The 13,604-nt window shown below is 38.8% G+C and overlaps 1 protein-coding gene across 3 annotated transcripts in view; it reads left to right on the top strand.

Moving 5' to 3' along the window:
* Positions 1-13,604, top strand: part of NSMCE2 (NSE2 (MMS21) homolog, SMC5-SMC6 complex SUMO ligase) — a 235,986-nt gene that overhangs the window by 58,975 nt on the left and 163,407 nt on the right. The window lies entirely within an intron of this gene.

Genomic DNA, 13,604 nt, shown 5'->3' with positions numbered 1-13,604 from the left:
TATTTGCTTTTTCTTACTTACAGCTATGGGAAAATTCCAAAAATCAAATATTTAACAAGATTGGTTACTATTCATTGGAAGATAAATTTCTGTAGGTTGTTTAATGCTTTGCACTTTAAGTTTTCAATTCTGTAAACATTTCAATGATGTAGTTATTTCAAATATACCGTAGTGGTATGTTTGTTCAATTTAAGTCTTTGCATTTGATCTGTGTAGAAGACGATGGGACATAAAGAGTTTAAGCCAGTGAAATGAGCAGTTTGTAGTTATGAAGTGTCTGTTTTTTTAATGGTTAATGTTTGTTAAACATAGTATTTATGATTTAGAATATGTGCTTATATCCAAGTAATGAAGTTAGTTAATTTGAAAAATTTTAATCATCTTGCCTTTGCAACTATCACACTTGGTCTTATGAATATTTCTTCCATGGAAAATATGAAAATGACATGATATTTGAAGCTGGATAATAAAGCGCCCAGCTTGGGAGTTAATGGTGATAGCTGAGCCCGGGAGAACAGTTCCTACTCGCAAAGATTTTGATTTCATTGGTTCAAAAGGAACCAATAGGTGAGTGGGTCTCCAGTATTTTCTAGAAATTCATTCTAATATGTGTCCAAAGTTGAAAACCATTGAGTAAAAGCAGAAGTCTGACTTTTAAATGGAATCATGTTTGCTAATAAAGATCAGAGTTAGATCTGTCATATGGAGCAGTTTTGCTTTAACGCTTACATTCTCTGGAGGCTATTTGATAACTGTTTTATTTTCTTACTGTATAAATGCAACCGCACAGTGTTTTATAGATTTTAAAAATGAGATTTAGAAATCAAATAATATAATATTTTTTCTATTAAATTTTAAGATTTGCAGATACTAACAGTTTTATATCAAGTCTAGAACCCTTGCCCCTTAAAACAATTGAATTGTTTGTTAAGAAAAAAAAAAGCAAAACAAAACTTTAACAAAGAAATCCTCACCTTCATCCATGTTAATAGCACTTCTTTCATCCTGAGATCTTATCCCAGTACCTTCACCCTACTACATGTGGAAGATGATACTTTGAGATATATCCTGCTTTTCAGCCCTAAGCTCACTCTAGCCCTAAGCTCTGGATCGGCTTGGGTAACAGTGGTCCTAAAGCTAGTCAGGACGGTCTCTGGTCTTTCAAACTAGGGGGAGCATGTTGGTTTTCTTTTCCTGGTGCAGTTATACTCCCTATGCAAACTTGATACAAAAGGTCAAGAATAGTACATCATAATTTTTATAAGGTTTTTAAAACCAAGTGGATAAAAAGTACTATCCTCTTGAAAACAGCAGAGAAATATCTTAAATACTTTGGAATACACCTAACCAAAGATGTGGAATACCTCTATGATGAAAATTATGAAACAAAAATAAAGTAGAAGAAGACATTAAAAGATGGAGAAAATTACCTTGTGTCCATTTCACTTAATACCTATTTTAGTGAGAAATAAAGAATAAGCAGGTTTCCTTAGCAGCAGCAATGATCTAGGAACTATAAGCTCTCTCAGTCTTAGTCCTTGACATGGGGAGTGTTTGTGGGGTGGGGGGCAAGGAGGAAAAGCACCATGGCTTAGTAGTGCAACGTCTGCATCCCATGTGGGTTTCAATTCATATCCCAACTGCTTCACTTCTATTCCAGCTCTCTGTTTATGTGCCTGGAGAAGATAGGAAAATGACACCCATCCTTGAGCCCCTGCATCCACATGGGAGACCTCAGTGAGGTTCCTGGCTTCCGGCTTTGACCTGGCCATTTGGGAAGTGAACCCTCAGTGGAATAGCTCGCTCCCTCTCTCTCTCTCTCTCTCTCTCTCTGTCTGTATTGCTGCTTTTGAAATACATTAAATCAATCTTTCAAAAAAAGAAACTTCCTTGATGAAGAAACTTAACCTCTTGGACCCTCGTATTCATCTATAAAAATCTTTGCCTATCTATTTTGCAAGACTATTATGCGAATCAGATTAGATAGTGTATATAAAAATACTTTGGCATTCATAAAATTTGATTTAGCGATAAGATATTATACTATTGCAAACCTGGATTTCCAAACAGAAAGGCTGTGAAGAATTTTCTAAAATGTATGTGTCTTATTTTATTCAGGGTACCTTGTTTTGGCTTGAGCATGTTCTGCTCTGGAATTGAAGAATTGTGTAAGATGATATTTATGCTGATAATCTTGCAGAATGAGATGAATGTGGCCACCAAAACAAAATTGTTTTAAGTTACTATTAAGAAAAAGGCAGATAATGGGAACCGATTATAAAGTCCTGATTCTGCGTGTAATGTCGTGTGATCATAGCAACTTATAAAAAAACTTTACTATCAAAAGGTATTCAAGTTTATTATTTAAATAGTCATTGCTGTTTCTTGCACTCTCACTTTCACTTTCGCAGAACTTGGAAGGTTAGGCACCTCGAAAAGGTTTGGGAAGTTTGCGTTGGAGTACTTAGAGGTGCAGGTCAGTTTACCAAGGCTCCCTGGGAAGTCCCCCTGTCAGCAGAAGTTCTCAGATCACCTTCCTTTGTCCTTTGAGAAAATAGACTGCCCCTTTCTGTGGTGCTTGAAGTAATGCTCAGAAACTGAAAACAAATAAGGATTTTTTTCTAGCTCATTTGTAGAAGGAATATTATGGAGTGATCATTAAAAATGCTTAGAGTTTAAGTCATTTGTGGCAACTTAGGATACATATGTTTTATACCTGTTACCATGCTTTTGATAATTTATAAACAATTCCGTATGAACTCTTTGGAGGGTTTCTCCAAAGAGTTATGGATTTTTCTTTGTAATAAAGTTACTTTTTTCCCCTTTTCTAAACTTTACTTTTAACATTTCGATATAGTTGAGAGAGATGTACATTCATGTTGATTAAGGTGGGGAGGTTTGAGGTGTGGAGAAAGGTGGGTGGGACAAATGTTTTCATTTTTTTTGCTCCTATGTCTACAAGGAGGGAAAGTAGGATGAGCTCCTTGCTGTTAAACTACATCAGCACCTAGAGATGAAAGGATGGTCGTTTGATGACACCTTAGAGATCGCAATATGGGAAAGTGTGTTCCAAGGATTTTACTTGAGTGGTTTTGATGATCCTGAGATGTTGTCTTTAGCTTATTGCATCAGGGTTGAGAAAATCTAAGGTCTGTTGGCTGACAAAGTACACCTCAGTATGTGTCCCCAGGGCCAGGAACACGTTTCAAAGCTTAGCCAGGAGAATTGTCTGACCTGTTCTGCTTTCCATCTCTCAGGATCACTTGATGTCCTCTGCTTTCCCAGATGACCTGGCCATCACGTTCCCTGTGTACATCTGGGCGTATTGGGGCCTGGTGCTATAGCCTAGTGGCCAAAGTCCTCACCTTGCATCCACCAGGATCCCACATTGGTGCTGGTTTATATTCCAGCTGGTCCACTTCCCACTCAGCTCCCTGCTTGTAGCCTAGGAAATCTGTGGGGGACGGCCCAAAGCTTTGGGACCCTGCACCTGTGTGAGAGAACTGAAGGAGGCTTCTGTCTATCCTGGCTTTGGATCAGCACATCTCCAGCCATTGCAGTCACTTGGGAAGTGAGCCAGTGGACTGAAGATCTTTCTCTCCTTCTCCCTGTAAATCTGACTTTCCAATTAAAAAATAAGTAAATCTTAAAAAAAAAAAAACCATCTGGGGATGTTGATCTCCGCGCATGCGTCTGCAACTGAGGAAGCCTAGTATGAGACATGCACTCCAAGGTTGGACCACATATTGTGATTTTCTCTGCAGCCCGGGTTCGAGTCCAGTGATCTGGTTGGGGAGTCCCCAAACGTCTCCTGGAGTGATCTCAGGCTTGCCCTGCATGTGCCAGTGCAGGCTCAGGTTTGTTGTCACCTGCCCGGCCAGGGCACATACTGGTAGATGCAGCTGCTCTCGCTGGCAGGTGCTGTAACCTAGCTCAAGTGGTTGCAGCCCACACCCTGTCCTGACTCTCATGCATTCAATGGGTGTAGTGGTGTGGCCCAGTCTGGCCTGTCCCCAGACCAGACTCACACAGATGCTGACTAGTGCAACAGCTTTGCCTGGCCTGGCTTGCTCCCAGCTCCAGCTATTGTGGCAGCGGCCTAGCAGAGAAGTCCCTCTACCAGGCCCAGGATCTCTAGTGGGTGTCATGGCATTGCTTGGCATGGCATGTCTTCAGTCTTGGCCTTTGCATATGCCAGTGGGTGCTGCAGTCTAGCCCAGCCCAGCCTCCTCCCAGTCCCGACTTTTGGGTTAAGTGGATTATGATTGGGTAACCTAGGTGGACCAGGCTGAGAAAAAAATCACAGAGCTCAGTCTGGCTCGTGGCTGCCTTCCAGGTTGTACATTAGTGGAAGCTAGATCAGCAGCAGAGTACCTGGGGCTTGAACCAATCGCTCCTGGATGGAATATATTTATCCCAAATGGTAAGTTAGCCTCTGTGTCAGCTGCCGCCTCTATGTATATGTCATCAAAGTCAAGTCGCAGTTCTTACCAAAAGTGCGGTGGAGGAGACTATTTTTCTGCTTCACTGGAGACATGAGGTGGTAGGGTGGTCCATTTGTGTTGTTTCTTAGAAATCTGTTCATTGATGAAAATTCATACCCCCCATGTTAGATACTGTAATTTGTTAAACTTTTAGGCTAACCTTAACATTTTATCTGTTTTTAAACTAATAGGATATGAGTTAAATGGGTACAAGTAGATTTCACCTAAGCTGTTTTGATGAATATATCCAAAGATAGAATAAATGTATAAATGGGTCAAAGGTAGTTTATCTCAGCCCTGTCATTGTACAAACTAGTTTGATTGTTTTTAACACGACCTGTGCCTCCTTACCCTTTAGCCTTCATCATCTGGCAAGCTTTTTCTTTATCCTACTCTAAAAGTCCTTAATATTTACCCCTTTAAAAAGAAATCTTATGAGGGGCATCTTGCATGTAGAGAATTACTGTTCAACAAAATTGTGGATGGGGAAGGCAGAATTTCTCCTATAGATGGCTAATAATTTATAATATGTGAAGATGTTCTAGACGGGGGGATGTAATTTATAAGATTTATGACCACCTGCTGATTAAATGTAAGAATGTACTCATTTTGTTGGTCAATTGTGAATCATTGACCAAAGAGGAAGGAGGGGAAGATTAGTTTGGGAGTTTTAAAATTTGAGGGCTAAATATTCCTGAACATGAGTGAGATTACGGTTATTGGAAGGTGAGCGATTACAGGAGACTGAAATTAGAGAAGAACCCTTTGAACCAGACGGAGAAGTTCTGGGAAGCGACTGTCTTCTCCACTGTCTGTTCCCACACTTGGCAATTTTCACTCTAGGAACTGTGTGCAGCCTCTTGACACCTCTATTGACTTAGTTTTTTTTTTTTTTTTATCTTTTCTGACTTCTTTCACTTATCGTGCTTTTTGAGGCCCCGTGATGTTAGGTATGGAGTAACACTCTATTTATTTATTTATGTTTCTGAACTTTATTCCACTATATGTTTATACCACATTTCATTGTATCCATTCTTTCATGGACAGTCGTTCAGATTGTGTGTAAATGGTTATTGTCAATAATGTTACTACATAAGTGCAGTGAAAGTGTGTTTTTGTTTTTCTTGGATGAATTACATGGTAACTTCAAACTCTTTTATTTTTGTTTGCTGTGTTTCTGTACACACACACACACACACACACATTTATAGGCAATGGAAGAAATCTAGTGCCAAATTGCCAAGGCATATTTAACAGTTTCATCGGGAGTGCTTTTATTTGGGAGTAGTGATGCATAGTGCAGCACTTCTTCATTTCCCTGAACTCTGTTCACACCCTTATTTAAAAAATTTTTCCAGTGTGTTATGTATTTTATTAATCTTTTCATCTATAGTAGCATTGCTCAGGTATAAAAATTAACAAGGAATGTTTACTTTTGATTTTTCATTGATTTTTCTTTGACCAACTGACCCTAGAAAATGTCCATCATTATTATCAGGAAATAGTTTGAATTTCAGTGCTTTGAAATGCTGCAGTTATCCTCAAATTGAAGTTTTGTGTGGTTGCTTTTTCCCTAATAACAAAGTTAGGTCTGTAAATAAAAGCATTTTTACTATTTGAGATGTCTCTATAGGAAAAAAAAAAAACTTATGTATATAAGATCTCTTAGATTATCTAGTAAAGTATTTTCTAATTGGTAAAAATTCTATATATAAAGTTATAATAAGGCTGATCCTTCTTAGTATTTTGTAGTTATTAAGTATTGAATTTTAACCAAAATCCTAAAATGTTTGCAGTTTCCATTTTCTTCCAACTTAACATTTTCAAAAATTTGGTCCATAGTATTTCTTAATCAGGATGTGGGTAAGCATAATAGGAAAAGAGGATTTTGTGGCCAGATCAGTTTGGGAAATGCTTGATTAAATTTTTCTGGAGCCTTTAATATACTTTTACGCATTATGATTTTATGATTTTCCAATGGAGAAGGATATTCAGAAATTTATTAAATTTACTTTAACTCTAAATGTTCTTCAGAGAATGGACTGATATTCTATAGAGTCCACTTTGGGAAGTGCTGCTATTGACTCAGCTCCCTAATTTTATAAAGGAGATTAAGAGATGGATCCAACAGTTGGTACCCAGCAAAGTGGAGACTGCATTGAACTCACTGCTTGATAGGGGGCATGGAGGTGTTTCTATGCAGAAGGCCAGGAAAGAGCTAGGCCTCTGAAAAGGCAGTGCAGTAATCCAATAGTGAGAAACAGAAAGCATGTTTTACAGACATGCAGTGATTATTGGATGTTGCAGCTTCCAAAGAGGGGACACAGTGCAGCATGGGCAGGAGAAGCACAGAGAGCTCTGACAACCTGGCTCACCACAGTGCTCAGGCAGGCACTGAGGCACCAGGCCTGATCACTGGACACCTTGGCTTCAGTGGCGCAGGAAATGTCAGCAAAAAATTACTTGGATTCATTAAGTGGTATCAATGTTCTTAAGTGTTACTAACTCCTGGTTATTTCTGACATAGGTGGTAGTCTATATGTAGCATTGAACTGTTTTAGTTTTTCACTTCAGCCTCCTTCCAATATCAGCCTTCTCACTGTAATCATACATGTAAAGATTTTTAAGATTGAAGCCTTTCCGCACTCTCTGGCAGTTTTGCAGACTGGGGTAATAGTGCAAAAGAAGGGAAATACATTGATGTGGGTGGTAGGTCACCAAATGTTAAGGTTGACCATAAAATTAATGCATTTCCACAATGTAGATTGAAAGCAGTTGCTTGTCTCCTGGTTAAAACGTCCTAGTGCCAGCAGTGTACTTAGTTAAAGAAAGATGCAAAAGTGTCTTGCCATTTATACACTAGTGGCTACAAAAATCAGGTTAGCTGTGAAAGAGTTTGCCAGACACAAAAAAAGCATGCATAGAAAATTCAGAACAAGGGATTAAATTCTAGCTTTTCTGCACTGCCACAGAAGTTCAATTTTATTTTCAAGGCGGGAATAGCACACGAAGTTTGGAAAAGGTAAAATGGAGTTGCATCAAAGCACCAAAATAGTTAAAAATACTAACTGATAGGGATACTGGGAAGTTTTCTTAAAGAAAAACTCATTCCCTTGATCAAGTTCCAAGTACCTGAAGGGGAATTTTGAATTAAAGTTTGGAGGGTAAAATGGGCAGCAGAAAACCACAGGGAAAGACCAGAAACTGTCCTTGAGAGGTGAAGGAAGAGGCACTTTCCTAGGACAAAGTTTATTTGGTAGTTGAAGAGTGACGTTGTTTCAAGTAGAATGGGACACTGTTCGCAGTGCAGTTACAACCAGAAAGAGTTGGGCAGAACCAGGGGGCTGCGCTAGTGCAGAGGCCAATGAGCGTTCTAACATTTGAAGTTTGATTGGGGCTCCCTGATGGTAGCCTTGCCTATGTGTGTAGCACCAAAGGACAGGTGGTATGCATTGGTTAATGAAAATGAGGGGAGACAGGATTATTCCAGATATATGAACCAGACAACAAGGTAGAAATTCAATTTTTAATTCAGAAATACCCTTCAGTCTTTCTCTAAAAATATATATAAGACTTTGAAAAAAGGCAGCTTGAAAATGTATTTTTGTGCACATAGTTATGCTGTTCATTGAATTATTTTATTTACATCTTTGTTTCTTAATAACATCCATTTTAAAAATCCTTGGTAGAGAAAAATGTTTTAGAGATAAAAATGTGTTCTCCTGAGGTATCATATGCAAGTTTTGAGACACATCCTCTCCGAGAGCTGTTGGCAATCGGGAGAGTAGGATGAGGGATAACGGAGAGCATATACATGGATTTTCTGGTTCTGCAGCCCTGTGTGAGTTTCCAGTTACCTTTGTTAGGACAAACTCTTTCATTCTTAAGCGGAACCACTGCCTGGTGAGCCATACAGAGAGAATGGAAGGAATTTCTTTCCATCCTGTTTTCTTTCTTGGAGTATTGAGCATCTGGAAACAGTGGTGCTTTCATTCTCTGTCTAGTGGCCAGCCTGATCTTTTATCCATTGGGGCTTTCTGAATTGCTTTTCTTTCTGGGTTTCCTTTTTTTTCCCCCCTTAAATGTCATATATTATAGCATTCTTCAAAATAATACAAATCTTCATGGCTCACGAATAAAATATAATAAAATTGGTTACGAGGAACTGTTAATGTAATCTTTGTGATGCTTTGTTTTGTCTTAAAGCAGTCATTTCAGTTTTTGCTGTAGAAAGGGATGTTTAAGGAAAGTCAAGCCAAGGCAGGCATCTGGCACAGCAATTAGACGCCAACTGGAATACCCACATCTGTATCAGAGTGTCTGGATTTGAGGCCCAGGTTCACTCCAGCCAGATGGATGGCCCACGTGACTAAGCTCCTGCTACAGGAGACCCAGCCTGAGCTTCAAGCCCCTAGCATCCTCCTGGCTCAGTCCTAGTTATTGGGGCAGAGAAAATCAGATAAGTAAAATTTAAGAACAGTAAGTCAGAAATAGTTGAATGTGGTAGGACTGCTCAATTGATTTCCAGACATTCTGACTTTGTTCTTTTCACCTTCCCCTGGCTGACTGACACCTGCAGTGCCATCCATTCTTCCACAGCTGCATTCCAATTACCTAGACTGTGGTTCTTGGAGTGCGCATAGTACCAAGAAACTAGTCCTCAGTACTCATCAGTACTCTCTCTAATCCCGATGTGTATTCTAGCCTTTTATATGAAACAAAAGTCAAGTGTCCTGTGAAATGCCAATAGGGACTCTTAAGTGGAACAGAAACCTGACTGTGCTTGTTGAAAAGCTCCTTCCCTTGTGAAATCAGAAATGAAATCTAATGCAAAGCTGAAGCTCAGCTGGAGTTTTTATAACATCAGCAGAAAAACTTTATGCTCAACTCATTTGGATGAAATTCCTAAGATACTGCTTAGCATACCTATAAATAACATAGATGAGATGAGACTATGTTCCAGGCCTGGCACCATCCCTCAAAGGGTAAATCATCACCTTGCAAGCTTCAGGATCCCATCTGAGTGCCAGTTTGCGTCCTAGATGCTCCACTTCCCATCTAACTCCCTGTTTGTAGCCTGGAAAAGCAGTAGAGGATGGTCCAAAGTCTTGAGACCCTGCACTGGCAGGGGAGACCCGTTAGAAGCTCCTGGCCCATAGCTTTGGTTTGGCTCAGCTGCAGCTGTTGTGGCAATTTGGAGAGTGAATTAGCAGATGGAAAATCTTTCTGTCTCTCCTCCTATCCCTAAATCTGATTAAAAATAAATCTTTTTTAAAAAAGAGAATGTTATATTACATTTTTTTGTAATACTAATGGAATTTCTGTGCCAGAAGATGGAATTAAAGTGCCTTACCTTTAAAATACAGAGTATCTGGAGTCAGCTCAGTGGCTTGGTAGGCTACGTCTCTACCTGTGGCACTGACATCCCATGTGAGTGCCAGTTTGTGTTCCAGCTGTCACACTTCCGGTTCAGCTCCCTACTTGATGCCTGGGAGTGCAGCAGAGGATGGCTCAAGTCCTTGGGCTCTCCACACATATGGGAGACCTGGAAGAAATTCTGTCTCCCATTTTTAGCTATTTTTGGCTCACCTCCTGCCCTTGCAGCCATTTGGTGACAGCCATTTTGTGAATGTACTAGTGGATGAAAGTTCACTTTCTCTCTTTGTCTTTCTTCTCTGTAAGTCTGCCTTTCAAATGAAAATAAATCTTTTTTAAAAATGAATGGATTATAGAGCATTATTTGTAATCCTCTGAAAGTGGTAAGTTGTCCAGTGCTAATGTTCAACGTAATCATTTAATTTTTTTTTCTGTACCTGTCCCTGAGCAGGTGTATGACCTACAGCAAGTTTCTAAGGCTGTATCTCTGAGTTATTTTTTGATTAAAAGATGAGATAACTACGTGAAAATACTTAGGAGGTAAAAGTGCCATATAAGGACAAGGTCTTACTGTTCGTTCCTCTTCACTTTTAACTTCTTTCTCTTACCAAAATATGTCTACCACATGCTGATTTTAATTGATGAGTTTTTCTTATAAACCAACAACTTGGAACAAATGGTGATAACATTTGTCACATTTATTTTTTTAACATGGTTTAACTGGAAGGAAAAAATGTATAAGCTTTACATTTATTTTTTGTTTTTAATTTAGTTATCATTTTCATAAAGGCTTATTCCTGTCCACCCTCCTGTCCCAAGAGTTTTGTATGAATCTCATGTAACACTTGATCAAATGACTAATGTCAATTGGACTTACTTGGTCGCTGAGTCACTTTATTATGAAATACTTAAACTAAAACCTTTGTTCAATGAGGAAATAATTAGTAAATGAAGACAATTTTTACTTTTTGATTTGATGATTTTAGTGAATGACTTACTCATCAGACAACAATGAGTAATGAAAAGTCACAAAACCAGATGTAATTATTTTGAAACTGAAGTCTAAACGATCATAATCTCCTTCACTTCCCCCTTTACCTCTTCTGAGCCGTGGCATTTAATAAGAATGTTGGCTGAGAAGTAAAGGTCTGACTTTAAATTGTAAATCTGTTCTTTCAGGCTGTGACCTTAGACAAGTCCCAGCGCTTTAGCTTCCTCGTTTCTAAAACAGAGTATTAATAGCATTTGTCCTCTATACCTCTTTGAACAATTATAGATAAAACAAACAGTTATACATAGGACTATTTTTTGATCACCACCACCACAACCAACAACAACAACAAAAGGCAAGAAGGAGTAAAAAGTTAGTGTATAGTTTAAAAAAAAAAAACAACAAAGGAAACCAGTTCTACCATAATTAGTTTATTGTGGTCCAATTTCAGTAGAGCCTGTTTGTTGTATGCCTGTTAGTATAGTGTTTGTTTATGGTGTTTTGGAGGGCTAGTCTGCTTATGGATAAAAGATAGTGAATTCACTTTTCTTCTGGTTTCCCTCCTTACATAATATTTGCCAAGGGTTTGCTTAAGCCATTTTTGTGAATATGAATACACCCTTGAGTCCCTTTCCCTAGGAGACTGGACCCTTTGCTTCAGTTAAGGGATGGAAAGCCCTTTTGGATCCCCGAGCTTCCTAAAGAAGCACAGCCAATTTATAAAATTAGCAAAGGTGGCTCTGCTGACTCTGTGTCTCAGGAAGGGTGGGAACTTCACCCAGAGCACTTGCTCAGTGATTTTTTTTTTTTTTTTTTGGCTATGTATTTCAAGACTCTTTCATGACATTTTTGTCACTGTTGGAGTTCACTGAATTCACTTTGAGTTATAGTTTCCAGATGAGTTAAGAGGTTAAGAGTGGTTTTGGTCTTATAAAGTATACTTAGGCTCTTACACATTTCTTATTATTAATAACTCAAATTTATAAGTTTGAGAAGCTTAGTCTAAAGAGAAAACTGTCTTGAGTGGCATTGTTGTACAGCAAGTTAAGTCTCCTTTTGGAATACCCACATCCCATGTGGGAGTGCTGGCTTGAGCCCATTCTACTCCCTTTCAAATCCAGTTTTCTGTTTTTGTGCATCCAGAGAGAGCAGACATTGGCTCCAGTGCTTGGGCCCCTGTTGCATGGAAGACCTAGATTGGGTTCCTGGTTTCTGTCTTTGGCTTGGCCTGTCTTTAGCTGTTGCTGCGAATGAAGGTAAACTAGAGGATGGAAGTGTGTGTGTCTCTCAGTCTGTCTGTCTGTCTGTCTCTCTCTGTTTTTCCCAGCCTGTTCCTCCACCATCTTTGGCACTCTGCCTTTCAACACTATCATCCCATATCAGAGTATGGTTCAGCTTCTTCCTACTCTACTTGTGATCCAACATCCTACAAATGTTCCTGTGAAGGCAGTGGAAAATGGCTTCTGATGGAGTTCTGGCTCCTGGCTTTTCCTGGCTCAGCCTTGCTGCTGTGTCCTCATTAACCTTCAGTTTCCTTACTGCAGAAGGGGGCTAATTATACCACATAGGCTGTTGTGATTAATACTTTCAAAAGGAGTAGATCTTCACGTAGTGAACATTCTGAAAATATTTTCTCCTTTAATCTCAGGCCAAGATAATTGTAAATTTAAGCTGGAAAGCAGTTTGAAAGCTAACTTAAACATTTTAAAACATCTTAATGCAAGAGGACATTTTTGTTGACATCTTCCTCTTGTACTTCCAGAGCATAACATATAGGAGAATCAATATAGTTTACAGTTAGAAGGTTTAGATTTTTCAAGGTGGCCACCCAGTCTGAAAACATAACAGTTTAATGATATTATTTTACTGTGTATAATAGTATAGTATTATCTTCCTCCAGACTTGATAACCACACTGTCATTTCAGTTCTTGTCACCTGCTGGGTATTCAGTTCAAGGAAATTATATAATGTCTCTAAGCAATGAGAATCAAATTAGTTACATTCTAAAACATATGCTTATGGAGGGGCAGACATTTATTCTTGCTGTTTATTTTACATCCCATATCTAAATGCCTGAGTTTGATTCCTACCCCTGTCTCTCACTCCAGCCTCCTGCCAGTGCAGATGATGGGCTGCAGTAGATCAGGTAATTGGGTTTTTGCCACCCACATAGAAGCCCTGGATTGAGTTCTTGGCTCTGGGTATTAGTCCAACTCTGGCTACTGTGGGCATTTGGAAAGTAGCTGATGAAAATTCTTGTCTAGCTGTTATTCTGACTCTGAAATTAAAAAAAAAAATGGTAAAATGAAAATAGGAGGTATATTATAGACCGAGGCTTCTGAGTTTTATTTCTTGTTTCAATTTCCAATTATACAGTAACTTTTTTTTATTAGGTTGGTTGTAAATGGAATGTGTTTTAATTTAGCCTATAAACCTTTGTTCTTGGAGGAGAATTAGAAGGCCCAAGGCAGTTTGATAACTCTACTAGTGAGAAGTAAATCCAAATACCAAGATATCTTATTAATTAGAAAAAAAGGCAACCTTAGAATTTGTTCAAGAATCTGAGAGGCTTCCAGTAAGTGAGTGGAGCAGATAATAATTTCTAGGGAGTATTAATAAAAGTTGAGGAAACGTTCTAGCATCATGGCCTTGGATTGCCCTCATTACCTATTGAGGACATCCATTCAGTGTAAAGACAAGGGCTTTGAGGTTGAAGTTCCTATTTGTTAGAAACTTTATGGCTCTGTGGAAG

The sequence above is a fragment of the Ochotona curzoniae genome, unplaced genomic scaffold, assembly GCF_017591425.1.
Source record: "Ochotona curzoniae isolate NIBS_2020 unplaced genomic scaffold, NIBS_Ocur_1.0 contig_3190, whole genome shotgun sequence".
In the NCBI taxonomy this organism is placed as follows: Eukaryota; Metazoa; Chordata; class Mammalia; order Lagomorpha; family Ochotonidae; genus Ochotona; species Ochotona curzoniae.
This window is presented reverse-complemented; position numbering and strand designations above follow the sequence as displayed.